General features: G+C 37.4%; 1 protein-coding gene across 1 annotated transcript in view; it reads right to left on the minus strand.

The window, feature by feature from the left end:
• The window catches only part of LOC111546589 (glypican-6), a 584762-nt gene that overhangs the window by 411144 nt on the left and 156455 nt on the right, over positions 1-17163 (minus strand). The window lies entirely within an intron of this gene.

Below are 17163 nucleotides of genomic sequence, written 5' to 3' on the forward strand. Positions count from 1 at the left end.
GGCACATGTATACATATGTAACAAACCTGCATGTTGTGCACATGTACCCTAGAACTTAAAGTATTAAAAAAAAAATTGTACAACAATTTAGAGATTGGGTATGCTATTTATCTAAACTTGTTTAAATATAATCATAATTCATAGTCACTAGATTTCAGCTATAATTCTATGCACAATATCAATAAGGCCTATATTCATATAAGAATTTAGTGTCTACATCATTTCATTAGATTGATTTTTAACAACTTACCTATCATTCATTTTTTACAAACCTAAAGGCATTGTTCAAGATATTTAAAATTACAAAAATGAAATAAACATTTTTAAAAATCTTTAAAAATGTAATTTTCTTGTTTTAATCAACATAATGACATGTAAGATACTGAATTAAAGATAATAAAAATAATGCTAGGTAAATTTAATATGCGGCATGCCATCTGATAAATATTTTACATTCAGTCCTCATGTAATCCTCATAGTAACGTCTGAGAAAAGAGCTTTACAAGTAAGGAAACTGAGGCTTAGAGAGTATAAGTAACTTGCCTAAGGTGTTCCATAAATGTTTGCTGGTTTGAATTGTAATGACTTACGTTATCTTCTGGGTACTAAATCAATTACTCTGCCTATTTTGTCTTTTAAGTTAGGTAATATGGCTGTTTTAAGGCCTTTTTATAGGAGGTAAAAAGCTCTGTGCCATGTTTTCTCAGAAATGGTGGCATTTACTCGAGGGAGAAGAAATCCCAGAACCAAGTAACACTAAGCATCCCCCAGAAACTATGCAAGCTCCAGCAGGTGCTCCTTAGTAAATCCCCTTCTGCTGAGATCAGTAAGCCAGCTCGTTGGCATCTTGGTGTGCACTGTGAACAGTGCCACACCAGAAGACACTCTTTGTGACTCAGCCGAATGATCCTTTGTAAAATTGTTTGGCAAATTTCTTTGAAATTCATTTTGCTGCAAAGTGCTATGTAAATGCAAGGTGATTACCTTTTCAATAATAACTGAATTTATGTGCCTTTTTAAGTTTCTACCAGGTCTATTTTGGAGATAATTTATGGCAATACTCCATCATCAGCACCTATTTTTAGTCTTTCTGCCATTTCTAAGCCCCTAGTTCCAACTGTCTAACTTTGGATAAAATTTACATTCATGAAGAGACACTTCATTGCTATATACAGAAGCTATAGAAGATGTTCAAATAAAAATATATATTTCAAAAGTTCCTGCTATGAGTTCTAAGCATTGCCATGGTTTTGTACAGAAAGATGGCAGTGATGCTGGTCTCCAGGCGTCTTAGTTTATGCTAGCACACAGACACAAGTCCTCTGAATGTAATATAGAATAAGAAATATAACAACACACATGTCAGAGTATAAATGCATTTCAAAGGTGGTTTATTTTCAGTAAGTTATTTAACGAACATAATTGAATACAAAGTATTTGTCAGGTGCTACAAATAAAGTAGTGAGTACGGTGACTGGGATCTCTCAGTTCATGGAACATACTATCTACATGTTTAGTTGGGGTTTCAGGGAAGAGTGGGTAGGAGCCATAAAGATAGGGATGTCTGACAGGGTATTCCAGAAGAATAGAAACAAACAAGGAAAAGCACAGACACAGGGAAGTATAAAATATCCAAGCAAAATCATTGCAGAGCAAGTACTCTAAGCACCACCAGTATTTGCAGGTTCCCAAATTCTTTGTGAATCAAGTATAAATTAGAATTTAGGACAAATTGCCAAATGAGGAAAAAATCAAATTGATAGGTATTGTGTGAGAAAATGAAACTTTATTGCCTTGCTTTCAATATATGCCAATAAGTATAAATGTTTGGTTTTGTTATTTATTTTCTTAGACCCCAGGATATGTGACTTACTCAACCTTGTAGGAAAAGCTCTAACAGAATCCCTCTATGAGAGGAATTATGGTGATTAAAAATATCTTATAAGAGATGTCTGTACTCCCATATTATTTGCAATAGCCAAGATATGAAGTCAACCTAAATGTCCATCAACTGATGAACAAAAAATGTGGTAGATAGAAACAATGGAATACTATTCACCCTTTAAAACGTAGAAAATCTTGCCATTTGCAACAACATAGATGAATCTGGAGAACACTGGTAAGTGAAGTAACCTAGGCACAAAACACAATTACCTGTGATCTCACTTATGTATGAAATCATTCTATTATAAAGACATGTACACATGTGTGTTTATTGTGTCACTATTCACACTAGCAAAGACTTGGAACCAATCCAAATGCCCATCAATGATAGACTGAATAAAGAAATGTGGCACATATATGCCATGGAATACCATGCAGCCATAAAAAAAGATGAATTCATGTCCTTTGCAGGTACATGGATGAAGCTGGAAACCACCATTCTCAGCAAACTATCACAAGAACAGAAAACTAAACACTGCATATTCTCACTCATAAATGGGAATTTAACAAGGAGAACACATAGACACAGGGAGGGGACCATCACACACAGGGGCCTGTCAAGGGGTGTGGGGTTAGGGGAGGGATAGCATTAGGAGAAATACCTAATGTAGGTGATGGGTTGATGGGTGCAGCAAATCACCATGGCACGTGTATACTTATGTAACAAAACTGCACGTTCTGCACATGTACCCCAGAACTTAAACTATAATAAAAAAAATTCAAACTCACAGAAGCAGAAAGTAGAATGATGGTTACCAGCAGTGTTGGGAGTTGAAGTGTTGGTTGAGAGATACAAAATTTCCGTGAGATAAGAGGAATAAGTTCACGAGATCTATTATACAACATGGTGACTATAGTTAATAATATTCTTGAAAATCACTAACAGTAGATTTTAAGTGTTCTTACCACAAAAAAGATAAGTATGTGAGATAATGCATTGTTAATTAGCTTGATTTAATCATTCCATTATATATATATACACACACACACACAGATATATTTCAAAACATCATTCTATATATAATGTATACATTTTTTTCAATTAAAATTGATTAAAAATTTTTAAAAAATCTTGTAAGTTAGAGTTTTTACTCAGTCCAGCCAGAGTTATACAATGGTAACTCTCAACCTCAAAATTTCATTGACTTACAACAAAAAGTTTTATTTCTAGCTCTCAATCTGTTCCATTCTATCCTTACCCTGAGACCACATCTGACAGTAACAGCTTCTTTCTGGAACGATTCAGCTATGATAGAGGGAAGTAGAGAAGGCAAGGAGAACCATAAGCTTTACCTTAAAGCTTTTGCTGGAAGGAACTGGGCTCCGTTGTGCTTAATTGGTGGTGTGCTGGAGTTTCTGCATATTGTTTCGCAAGAACCAATGTTGAATTTTTATAAATTTGATGAGCAAGTGGTTAAAGATGGCCATTAATAACAATTAAATTATATAAACTTACAATCAAGGAAATTTCATTAAAAATGAATACTTAAAACTCACCAACTCTTAGTTTACTATATTTTATTGTCATCTATGGTCTTAAGGTTATTTACATCTGTTGTATCTGTATGATGGAAATAATATGCAACAGCATGCTACTGTATATCTCTTTCAAATTCCAAGTTCAGTGACATCACATCATTTCAAGATGATTTACACTACAGAAATCAGAAAACTCTATAAATCAGTGCTTTGGAATACTCCTCAAAATGTGTGACCACATTACTCACAATCATTGGCTAGAGCAAGTTATGTGCTCACACCTGAAATCAACATGGCCAGGAAGTATGTTAAAGTCTAACACAGAGCTTGAGATGAAAATTTGGGAGATAAGGAAGGGAAGGATTCAACATTGTAACCATGTCTCAACTCTGATTCTCTTGATTTTCCCTTATGTTTAACTTGCTGCTAACGCAGCAGGACCCATGCAGTCTCCTCATTTAGAATCTCTCATTTATCAGCAACATTCATGGAACATTTACCCTGTATAAAGGAAACATGGAAATATCTATAACAACTCATTTTTTTTATTTTTTTATTTTTTTTATTTTTTTATTATTATACTTTAAGTTCTAGGGTACATGTGCATAACATGCAGGTTTGTTACATATGTATATATGTGCCATGTTGGTGTGCTGCACCCATCAACTCGTCAGCACCCATCAATTCATCATTTATATCAGGTATAACTCCCCAATGCAATCCCTCCCCCCTCCCCCCTCCCCATGATAGGCCCCATTGTGTGATGTTCCCCTTCCCGAGTCCAAGTGAACTCATTGTTCAGTTCCCACCTATGAGTGAGAACATGCGGTGTTTGGTTTTCTCTTCTTGTGATAGTTTGCTAAGAATGATGGTTTCCAGCTGCATCCGTGTCCCTACAAAGGACGCAAACGCATCCTTTTTTATGGCTGCATAGTATTCCATGGTGTATATGTGCCACATTTTCTTAATCCAGTCTGTCACTGATGGACATTTGGGTTGATTCCAAGTCTTTGCTATTGTGAATAGTGCCGCAATAAACATACGTGTGCATGTGTCTTTGTAGTAGCATAATTTATAATCCTTTGGGTATATACCCAGTAGTGGGATGGCTGGGTCATATGGTACATCTAGTTCTAGATCCTTGAGGAATTGCCATACTGTTTTCCATAATGGTTGAACTAGTTTACAATCCCACCAACAGTGTAAAAGTGTTCCTATTTCTCCACATCCTCTCCAACACCTGTTGTTTCCTGATTTTTTAATGATTGCCATTCTAACTGGTGTGAGATGGTATCTCATTGTGGTTTTGATTTGCATTTCTCTGATGGCGAGTGATGATGAGCATTTTTTCATGTGTCTGTTGGCTGTATGAATGTCTTCTTTTGAGAAATGTCTGTTCACTCTGATGGTAGTTTCTTTTGCTGTGCAGAAGCTCTTGAGTTTAATGAGATCCCATTTGTCAATTTTGGCTTTTGCTGCCGTTGCTTTTGGTGTTTTAGACATGAAGTCCTTGCCCATGCCTATGTCCTGAATGGTACTACCTAGATTTTCTTCTAGGGTTTTGATGGTATTAGGTCTAACATTTAAGTCTCTAATCCATCTTGAATTAATCTTCGTATAAGGAGTAAGGAAAGGATCCAGTTTCAGCTTTCTACTTATGGCTAGCCAATTTTCCCAGCACCATTTATTAAATAGGGAATCCTTTCCCCATTTCTTGTTTTTCTCAGGTTTGTCAAATATCAGATGGTTGTAGATGTGTGGCATTATTTCTGAAGGCTCCGTTCTGTTCCATTGGTCTATATCTCTGTTTTGGTACCAGTACCATGCTGTTTTGGTTACTGTAGCCTTGTAGTATAGTTTGAAGTCAGGTAGCGTGACGCCTCCGGCTTTGTCCTTTTGACTTAGGATTGTCTTGGCAATACGGGCTCTTTTTTGGTTCCATATGAACTTTAAAGCAGTTTTTTCCAATTCGGTGAAGAAACTCATTGGTAGCTTGATGGGGATGGCATTGAATCTATAAATTACCTTGGGCAGTATGGCCATTTTCACAATATTGATTCTGCCTATCCATGAGCATGGTATGTTCTTCCATTTGTTTGTGTCCTCTTTTATTTCACTGAGCAGTGGTTTGTAGTTCTCCTTGAAGAGGTCCTTTACATCCCTTGTAAGTTGGATTCCTAGGTATTTTATTCTCTTTGAAGCAATTGTGAATGGAAGTTCATTCCTGATTTGGCTCTCTGTTTGTCTGTTACTGGTGTATAAGAATGCTTGTGATTTTTGCACATTAATTTTGTATCCTGAGACTTTGCTGAAGTTGCTTATCAGCTTAAGAAGATTTTGGGCTGAGACGATGGGGTTTTCTAAATATACAATCATGTCATCTGCAAACACGGACAATTTGACTTCTTCTTTTCCTAACTGAATACCCTTGATTTCTTTCTCTTGCCTGATTGCCCTAGCCAGAACTTCCAACACTATGTTGAATAGGAGTGGTGAGAGAGGGCATCCCTGTCTTGTGCCAGTTTTCAAAGGGAATTTTTCCCGTTTTTGCCCATTCAGTATGATATTAGCTGTGGGTTTGTCATAAATAGCTCTTATTATTTTGAGGTACGTTCCATCAATACCGAATTTGTTGAGCGTTTTGAGCATGAAGGGCTGTTGAATTTTGTCAAAAGCCTTTTCTGCATCTATTGAGATCATCATGTGGTTCTTGTCTTTGGTTCTGTTTATATGCTGGATTACGTTGATTGATTTGCGAATGTTGAACCAGCCTTGCATCCCAGGGATGAAGCCCACTTGATCATGGTGGATAAGCTTTTTGATGTGCTGCTGAATCCGGTTTGCCAATATTTTATTGAGGATTTTGGCATCGATGTTCATCAGGGAGATTGGTCTAAAATTCTCTTTTTTTGTTGTGTCTCTGCCAGGCTTTGGTATCAGGATGATGTTGGCCTCATAAAATGAGTTAGGGAGGATTCCCTCTTTTTCTATTGATTGGAATAGTTTCAGAAGGAATGGTACCAGCTCCTCCTTGTACCTCTGGTAGAATTCAGCTGTGAATCCATCTGGTCCTGGGCTTTTTTTGGTGGCTAGGCTATTAATTGTTGCCTCAATTTCAGAGCCTGCTATTGGTCTATTCAGGGATTCAACTTCTTCCTGGTTTAGTCTTGGGAGAGTGTACGTGTCCAGGAAATTATCCATTTCTTCTAGATTTTCTAGTTGATTTGCGTAGAGGTGTTGATAGTATTCTCTGATGGTAGTTTGTATTTCTGTGGGGTCGGTGGTGATATCCCCTTTATCATTTTTTATTGCGTCTATTTGATTCCTCTCTCTTTTCTTCTTTATTAGCCTTGCTAGCGGTCTGTCAATTTTGTTGATCTTTTCAAAAAACCAGCTCCTGGATTCATTGATTTTTTGGAGGGTTTTTTGTGTCTCTATCTCCTTCAGTTCTGCTCTGATCTTAGTTATTTCTTGCCTTCTGCTAGCTTTTGAATGTGTTTGCTCTTGCCTCTCTAGTTCGTTTAATTGTGATGTTAGAGTGTCAATTTTAGATCTTTCCTGCTTTCTCTTGTGGGCACTTAGTGCTATAAATTTCCCTCTACACACTGCTTTAAATGTGTCCCAGAGATTCTGGTATGTTGTATCTTTGTTCTCATTGGTTTCACAGAACATCTTTATTTCTGCTTTCATTTCGTTATGTACCCAGTAGTCATTCAGGAGCAGGTTGTTCAGTTTCCATGTAGTTGAGCGGTTTTGATTGAGTTTCTTAGTCCTGAGTTCTAGTTTGATTGCACTGTGGTCTGAGAGACAGTTTGTTATAATTTCTGTTCTTTTACATTTGCTGAGGAGTGCTTTACTTCCAATTATGTGGTCAATTTTGGAATAAGTGTGATGTGGTGCTGAGAAGAATGTATATTCTGTTGACTTGGGGTGGAGAGTTCTATAGATGTCTATTAGCTCCGCTTGGTGCAGAGATGAGTTCAATTCCTGGATATCCTTGTTAACTTTCTGTCTCGTTGATCTGTCTAATGTTGACAGTGGAGTGTTGAAGTCTCCCATTATTATTGTATGGGAGTCTAAGTCTCTTTGTAAGTCTCTAAGGACTTGCTTTATGAATCTGGGTGCTCCTGTATTGGGTGCATATATATTTAGGATAGTTAGCTCTTCCTGTTGAATTGATCCCTTTACCATTATGTAATGGCCTTCTTTGTCTCTTTTGATCTTTGATGGTTTAAAGTCTGTTTTATCAGAGACTAGGATTGCAACCCCTGCTTTTTTTTGTTCTCCATTTGCTTGGTAGATCTTCCTCCATCCCTTTATTTTGAGCCTATGTATGTCTCTGCATGTGAGATGGGTCTCCTGAAGACAGCAGAGTGATGGGTCTTGACTCTTTATCCAGTTTGCCAGTCTGTGTCTTTTAATTGGAGCATTTAGTCCATTTACATTTAAGGTTAATATTGTTATGTGTGAACTTGATCCTGCCATTATGCTATTAACTGGTTATTTTGCTCATTAGTTGATGCAGTTTCTTCCTAGCCTCGATGGTCTTTACATTTTGGCATGTTTTTGCAATGGCTGGTACCGGTTGTTCCTTTCCATGTTTAGGGCTTCCTTCAGGGTCTCTTGTAAGGCAGGCCTGGTGGTGACAAAATCTCTAAGCATTTGCTTATCTGTAAAGAATTTTATTTCTCCTTCACTTATGAAACTTAGTTTGGCTGGATATGAAATTCTGGGTTGAAAATTCTTTTCTTTAAGAACGTTGAATATTGGCCCCCACTCTCTTCTGGCTTGTAGAGTTTCTGCCGAGAGATCTGCTGTCAGTCTGATGGGCTTCCCTTTGTGGGTAACCCGACCTTTCTCTCTGGCTGCCCTTAAGATTTTTTCCTTCATTTCAACTTTGGTGAATCTGGCAATTATGTGTCTTGGAGTTGCTCTTCTGGAGGAGTATCTTTGTGGCGTTCTCTGTATTTCCTGAATTTGAATGTTGGCCTGCCCTGCTAGGTTGGGGAAGTTCTCCTGGATGATATCCTGTAGAGTGTTTTCCAATTTGGTTCCATTTTCCCCCTCACTTTCAGGCACCCCAATCAGACGTAGATTTGGTCTTTTGACATAATCCCATACTTCTTGCAGGCTTTGTTCATTTCTTTTTCTTCTTTTTTCTTTTGGTTTCTCTTCTCGCTTCATTTCATTCATTTGATCCTCCATCGCTGATACTCTTTCTTCCAGTTGATCGAGTCGGTTACTGAAGCTTGTGCATTTGTCACGTATTTCTCGTGTCATGGTTTTCATCTCTGTCATTTCGTTTATGACCTTCTCTGCATTAATTAGTCTAGCTGTCAATTCTTCCACTCTTTTTTCAAGATTTTTAGTTTCTTTGCGCTGGGTATGTAATTCCTCCTTTAGCTCTGAGAGGTTTGATGGACTGAAGCCTTCTTCTCTCATCTCATCAAAATCATTCTCTGACCAGCTTTGATCCGTTGCTGGCGATGGGCTGTGCTCCTTTGCAGGAGGAGATGCGCTCTTATTTTTTGAATTTCCAGCTTTTCTGCCCTGCTTTTTCCCCATCTTTGTGGTTTTATCTGTCTCTGGTCTTTGATGATGGTGACGTACTGCTGGGGTTTTGGTATAGATGTCCTTCCTGTTTGATAGTTTTCCTTCTGACAGTCAGGACCCTCAGCTATAGGTCTGTTGGAGATTGCTTGAGGTCCACTCCAGACCCTGTTTGCCTGGGTATCAGCAGCAGAGGTTGCAGAAGACAGAATATTGCTGAACAGTGAGTGCACCTGTCTGATTCTTGCTTTGGAAGCTTCGTCTCAGGGGTGTACTCCACCCTGTGAGGTGTGGGGTGTCAGACTGCCCCTAGTGGGGGATGTCTCCCAGTTAGGCTACTCAGGGGTCAGGGACCCACTTGAGCAGGCAGACTGCCCCTTCTCAGATCTCAACCTCCGTGTTGGGAGATCCACTGCTCTCTTCAAAGCTGTCAGACAGAGTCGTTCGCGTCTGCACAGGCTTCTGCTCCTTTAGCTGAGCCCTGTCCCCAGAGGCGGAGTCTACAGAGACAGGCAGGTTTCCTTGAGCTGCTGTGAGCTCCACCCAGTTCCAGCTTCCCAGCGGCTTTATTTACCTACTTAAGCCTCAGTGATGGCGGGTGCCCCTCCCGCAGCCTCGCTGCTGCCTTGCGGTTAGATTGCCACAGACTGCTGTGTTAGCAAGAGGGAGGCTCCGTGGGCGTGGGACCCTCCCGGCCAGGTGTGGGGTATATTCTCCGGTGTGCCGGTGTTATAGCGCAGTATTGGGGTGGGAGTTACCCGATTTTCCAGGTGTTGTGTGTCTCAGTTCCCCTGGCTAGGAAAAGAGACTCCCTTCCCCATCGTGCTTCACAGGTGAGGCGATGCCTCGCCCTGCTTCAGCTCTCGCTGGTCAGGCTGCAGCAGCTGACCCGCACGGATTGTCCGGCACTCCCGAGTGAGATGACCCCAGTACCTCAGTTGAAAATGCAGAAATCACCGGTCTTCTGTGTCGCTCGCGCTGGGAGATGGAGACTGGAGCAGTTCCTATTCGGCCATCTTGCTCCGCCCCCATAACAACTCATTTTAATTATCACCTCTTTCTTCACTACTATATTGGTAAAAAGCCACAATATTGCCCCACGTTCTTTCATCAAAATTATTGCAATCTTGGTAGATTCCTAGGTTTCTTTCACACGTGTGCATGCACACACACACACACACACGTTATGTCTTTTTACGCTAATGTGATAATGGATAAGAAAAGAGGTAAAGTCCCTTCTTCTTTTGGTTTGGAGAGGAGGTCTTCTACCATAGCCTTAGGGCTCTGGATACGAAGAGTAGAGCAGCCCTCAGTTTCCCCCAACCAAGTCATTATTTTATGTTGGGACTAATTGGGTAAAGTAGCTGCATAGCCAATGGGGTAAGATGCTTGGAAGAAAGTCCAATTTCTTCTAGTAATACTACCAAAGAGAAGAACTTGGACCAATTTAATACATAAAATAGGAGAGTAGCAAATATACTCTAGCGTCTTTGGTACATGAAAGGCACAGATGTAGCTCAAAATGATGTCTTCTATGGCATTTAAGAGACAATAAAAACATTCATTCATTCACTTATTCATTCATCAAAACCTACTGCTAAAAGATGTTACTTAAAAAGAGAACTTTTTAAAAAGAGGGGAAAAATGGAGGAGTTCAGGATAACATGGGTGTAGGAATTTGGAGTTCCCTTGTGAAGCTACTTGACCTTGATCCTCTGCTAAGAAGTAGGTGTCTGCTGATCACAGCTTAAACACCGCATCTCTAAGACAATTCCATTATTTTACTCATGAGGTAATTGTGGTTTGCCAACAGATAGATGATTTCACTCAGAAGTTAGTGGTCAAGTCCAAGATCAGAAACCAGGTTATTTTCTACTAATTTAGAAGTCCTATAATCCCAATTCTATATGTATAACTATTTTTGTGAAAAGTGACAAGTCTACAAACTTCCACCTAAATAAATACCATAGAAAAAGAAATGCAATTTCAAGAGTAAAAGCATGCTTCCAAATGAGCTCATGGTCTTTGAATGCTGTTTTATTATTTTAAGTTGTCCTCTCAGACCAGTTGCCACGGACTTTACAGAATTCTGAAACATTATTTTGTCTATAACATTAGCTTCCTACTGTGACCCGGAGTGGTTTTAGTTAATAAGCAGAGCAGTTTGCTTTTTTCAAATATTAAATGTTTTGAAAAAGTAGAGGTGAGTGTAGACAAGAAAGCACTAACCACTGAGAAAAATATTCTCCTGGGTCCATGCACCTAAGGATTCGAAGCCTCAATGTTAGAATGTCACTGTACTTGCCTACAAAAGAAGGCCATTACATCGTTCGAAAAGTTGTACTGAAATCAAGTTTGATAATCTCAAGGACAGTGTGTGACATAAAGGAATGATCTTTTCTGCAGAGTAAATACGCAAACCACACAATGAAGTAGCTGAAATGATCAGAAGCTTTTCCCAAAGGGGCCTGCATTCATAATTCAGTCTTAGTGTGTTTTCTGTAGTAGGCTCTTTGTGTACCTTGAAATTTTAATTACACAATCACCATTCTACTATTCCAAGAATTTTTAAAGGAAATTACAGTTTTAATGGTACACTATTCACTTGTGTACTACATCTTCAAAGGGATTAGGGAAAGGTGTTAGATTTCAAATATAAATGGTTCCAGTAAATAATGGCAGAAAAATAACAAGTGATAATTTCAATGTATTGATTAAAATTACCATATTGGAAATTATAAAATTAAAATTATTCCTTAACTATCTTCTGAAAACAATCCAATTTTTCTCAGGATATCTCAACATAATGGAACACATTCATTGGCTTTTTCACTCATCTTTTCTGGGAATGACTACAATATAGGCACACTAGGTTTCCAAAGAGGCAATTTTTACCTAAGATTTGTTCTGTTAGGGTAGAATTATGAATCCCAAGAAAAACATTCACTTACTATCCCCAGTGCCACTGTCAAGGTAATCTTTATGAGGTTTATGAATCATATTCAGAAGGTATCTTTATAAAATATTTTTCAGAGAAAAATATTTTGAATTCTTATACCATCATTATGTAACTATAATTGAAAATATATTTGTATGATTATGTGATAAGTTTCTGATACCATTACTGAAGTTTAAGTTCACTGGTACCTAGAACAATTTAACAACTTGATATTAACATATATCAAGTTAGTCATACTTCATGTATGGGAAAGGTCAGATGATATGAGGCAACAGAACTTGATGGAAAATGCAAGTGATTAAGAATAGTTGCTGTCAGGTGCGGGGGCTCATGCCTGTTATCCCAGCACTTTGGGAGGCCAAGGTGGATAGATCACTTGAGTCAGAAGATCGAGACCAGCCTGGACAACATGGAAACATGCTGTCTCTACTAAAACTACAAAAATTAGCTGGGCGTGGTGGTGCACACCTGCAATCCTAGCTACTCGGGAGGCTGTGCCAGGAGAATTGCTCAAACTCGGGAGGCAGAAGTTGTACTGAGCTGAGGTTGTAGCACTGCACTCCAGCCTGGGGGACAGAGCGAGACTCAGTCTCAAAAAAAAAAAAAAAAAAAAAAAAGTTGAAGTACAGGGTGCTATGTGAAAGATGCCAGGTGAGTGACAAAACAGGAAAGGTATGCAGGGGCCATGATTTTGTGTATCATGGCAATACTTTAAAAATTGGTAAGTAAAAATTATATCAACCTCATGTTCTAACAAACTGAAATCAGGCAAAAACAGGTATATAGAAGACATTTCTGCTGAAAGCCCACAGGTTATTTACCTTTGCAAAAGTAGACCTACCCTACAGAACCACTAAAATGTTAGTTTTGCCTGGGCACAGACTATGAATTCTCAGCACACAGTGGAGAAACTGACTTACAGTATATGTTTGATAAAAGTTTATTAGATAAAGAAATAAATGAATAAGAGTGCCCATTTAAAAATGGTTCTGGATATTGCACCAAAACTATGAACCTGTAGGAAAGTTTAGGGAAACAAAAAACAGCTAAACAAGTGAGAAAGACTCTCTTCTTTGAACTCAAAGACCAGCAATAGACAACACTGGAGTCAGTCTTACAGAACTACTGTCTTCAGTCACAGCTGCAACGCTTTCACCCGTGCTTTCCTGGCTTGTGGGGCTATTAACGGAACGTATCCTAATTTCCATCTCCTCTGCCTTAAAGAAAGAAGGAAAACAGGATCAAAGTCTCTCTTTTAGAATAAGCAATGAGCAATAATTCCTAACCTGGTTTTGGGAAAATAAATGGGAATTGAATGAACAAGGCAAAACCAAAAATGTGCTCTATATGGACAAAAAATCAATCCACAGTGTTATAATTTCTGAAGAACGAAATCTATTCAGAAATAATAAACTCATTAGTTGAGATTAAAACTAAGAGGCAATATTGTAATTTTGTAATGGTAGAATATTCCTATAGATGTAATTATATTCCCAGGGCAAGAGGTCATGACATAGCAATAAACCTTACCAAGAGTAAACAGTTGCATAGATTGGATTCACATCCTTACTTAAATGCAAATTTTAAATTTGTAAACAGGAAAACACAAGTGTGATTCTTGCATTATTCTGTGAAAAAATTATAATTCATTTATATTAACTTGAAAAATCCTCTCTCCTGTGAGTATTCTTAAAATAAAAGCCTTCTTCAGTTTTTCAATAACTTGTAAATATAAGTATTTTGTTTTCACTGTACTAAGCTGCTGTGGCCTTTTAATTAAAATAAAGAAAGAACACATCATTTGATACCTGAGAAACAAAATAAAGTGACTTATCTACTTTGAACTTACTCAATATTTAGAAAAAAATTAATATTCCCACATACAATATGGGGTTTTCTTGTACTTTTTTGTACAGTGAGTTACTTTTAAAATGTTGGCAACTTAGCCAAAAGAAATTTTCCCTCATAAAACTATAGTAATCATGTAATAGCTCAATTGGATTTAAGGACAGTAGGAATTATTTTAGAAATATGTGTCCAACTAAATTTTCATAGCACTAATTCACAGAATGCATAGGAATAGTGATTTAGAAGCAAATGAAATTTGAACCAGAAATTTCAATAGATGAGATGCTTACTTTTATACTTCATGAGTAAAGGAGAAAATAGTTTATTTTGAGAAAATAGTTTATTTTGAAAAAATAAGAGTCTGGGTGCACTGATTCACACCTGTAATCCCAGCACTTTGGGAGGCTGAGGTGGGTGGATCACTTGAGGTCAGGAGTTTGAGACCAGCTTGGCCCACGTGGTGAAACTCTGTTTGTAGTAAAAATACATAAAAATTACCCGGGAGGTTCATGCCTGTAATCCCAACTACTCGGGAGCCTGAGGCAGGAGAATCACTTGAACCCAGGAGGCGGAGGTTACAGTGAGCCGAGATTGCGCCACCGCACTCTCAGCCTGGGCAACAGAGCAAGACTCCATCTCAGGAAAAAGAAAGAAAAAAAGAAGAAAAAATAAGAATGTTCATGAGTTAGAATTTCTTTTAATTACTTTAAAAAATAGGTATGACAAAAGAATCGAATGCAAGTACATCTATTTACATAGCAAAAGTAGCTGTACAGATACATAGGACTTGTTTTCTATGCCATAATGCAGGTGAGAAATTTCATTATTAGTCTTTAGACTTAGCATTTGAAAGCTATGAGTAGGGAAAAAATCTAATCAACTACCATTTCCTAGCTCTAAGGGCTTACTGAAATTGCTCCAAAACCAGAGTTAACTTTACTAAGTAGTTTCCACCAAAAAGAAATCAGATGTGATCATCTTCATGATAATTTTCTAGAATTCTCAACGAGGCCTGCTAATATTAACCAAGGAGATCTGAGAAATGATGAGTTTAGAAACAAACTACTTGTGTTCCTTTCACAGAAAACGAAGCTTAACACTTATAATTTTCCTATGTGTCTATTCTACCATTTCTCTAAATTTTCTATACACTGTCCTTTTAAATTTATAACTGATGATGGAACTGCTAACATCAGAGCTAAGGACAGTCTATTCTGGGAATCATTTATTAGTATAACTAAAAGTCTAATTAAATAATGACTTCATTTCACCAAGATCTCATGATAAGAATCAATATCCAGGCCACTGATCTTGCATTAATTTGCCCCTGTCATCACTAAATATTGTCACAGTCACATCTTCCTGATATCTTGAATTAACCTTGAGTGCAACCATCGGTCTAAAATAAAAGCAAGGAAAATACTCTGTTAGGATATGAAATCAACAAACTTCTCTAATCGCTTTGATGGATATAGAACCAAAAGTAGAATATTATGTAAAGTTATATAAAAAGTCCTGCCTCTACAAAAAAGTAATTAATTACATTGACCTAATCAAACGAGCTATACCTCTATGTGAAAGAACCAGCTCTACCCTTCTATTTCACTGAAAAGGTACATTCTTTCTCAACTTGTTTATATAGTAGATTCTAATTTTAATAATGAACATTATAAAATTAAGTATGTTGATCTAATGCAGGATCTATAAAAAAAAATAACACACACACACACACACACACACACACATATCCCTGTAAACTAAAAATACATTTACTTATGAATCTATTCATAAAAACACATGTATATGCATATAAACTATACATATATAAATTATGTAAACTATGCATATATAAGTGGGGTATATGTGTAAATATACCATAAAGATGTGTCTATATAAACTATATAAATATGACGTATTATTACATGTTTATGTATATGCCACATGTATATATATATAGTTTTATGGAAATACACAAAGCTAGCTCTAGGACTTACGTACAGAGAGAATTTTTTAAAAATCTTCAGACTTATGAAATTAAAAAAACATGTCAACTCTAAGTTTAATATTTATAAACAGTGATGTTATATCATTACACATACTAAGACATCCATTATCCCATAAGTGATGGGTAACGGTGATTTATCCAAGCAATTTCACTTGACAGAACTTGAGAACACATCTCAGTAATCACCCTTCTCTTCCTTCTTTACTACTTCCTGTGTGGTGAAAAGTGCTCTGATGGCTACAGTTGTGTACCTTGACAATTACCTCATATCCTTGGAAGCGGCCCCTATCCTTGGAAGCGGCCCCTAAAACTTGACTACCACTACAGAACTGCATAAAAATACTTTATGGATCTTCCTATAAATCAAGTGTGAACAGAAAGTAAGAAGACATGCTTGGAATTCAAAAGGAAGGAAAAAGTTGTTGATATACAATTGGAAGAAGCTTCATAAAGTTGTAACATAATTTATCTGTTGAACATCTACTCTCAAACAAAGGATAAAATAGTGTGGTAGATAAAACAATGGTTATGATGCTTTATTAATAGTTAAGGATATTAGAAATAAAGTACAGTGACCTCGTACATAATAAACTTTGTATTCTAGAGTTATTTGTTCTAAAAGAGAGCAGGAGAATAATGTCTATTTTTTCTTCCTAAGTCATATTTCTTAAATATTTCTTAAACTGGGTGAATAAAATTAAAATATTTTCTGATAATTTCATCATATAATTCCCTTTTATTCTGAAATGTGACAGTGATCTGGAATTTTTTCACTGTTCTATACTGAGTTCTTAAGGATGCTTAGTCAGTCAGATGAGAATGCACAACGAAATGTGTTCATCTTTCTATTGTGTCCATTCTGATTTTAGTAAAGAAGAAAAAAATCAATGAAGTAATAAGCTTTTATAAAATATCAGTAAAATATAACAAATGCTCATGCACTGAGAACTACCTTCTTTCCTTCTTTCTTTCTTTCCTTCCTTCCTTCCTTCTTTCCTTCCTTCCTTCCTTCCTTCCTTCCTTCCTTCCTTCCTTCCTTCTTCCTCCCTATTTAGTGTTCCTCTCTGTCTCTCTCTCTCTCTCTCCCCTCTCCCTTTCTTTCTTTTGTTTTTCTCCCTCTCTTTTGACAGGGTCTTGATCTATCACCGAGGCTGGAGTGCAGTGACATGATCATAGCTTACTGTAGCCTCAAATTCCTGGGCTCAGGGAATCCTCCTACCTCAGCTTCCCAAGTAGCTAGGAATAGGCATGCACAACCATACTTGGCTAATTAAAAAAAAAAAAAAAAATTGTTGTAGAGATGGGTCTTGCTATGTTTCCCAGGCTTGTCTGGATCTCTTAGCCTCAAGCAATCCTCCTACTTCAGCCTCCCATAGCG

The sequence above is a fragment of the Piliocolobus tephrosceles genome, chromosome X (genome assembly GCF_002776525.5).
Source record: "Piliocolobus tephrosceles isolate RC106 chromosome X, ASM277652v3, whole genome shotgun sequence".
NCBI classification, from domain to species: Eukaryota; Metazoa; Chordata; class Mammalia; order Primates; family Cercopithecidae; genus Piliocolobus; species Piliocolobus tephrosceles.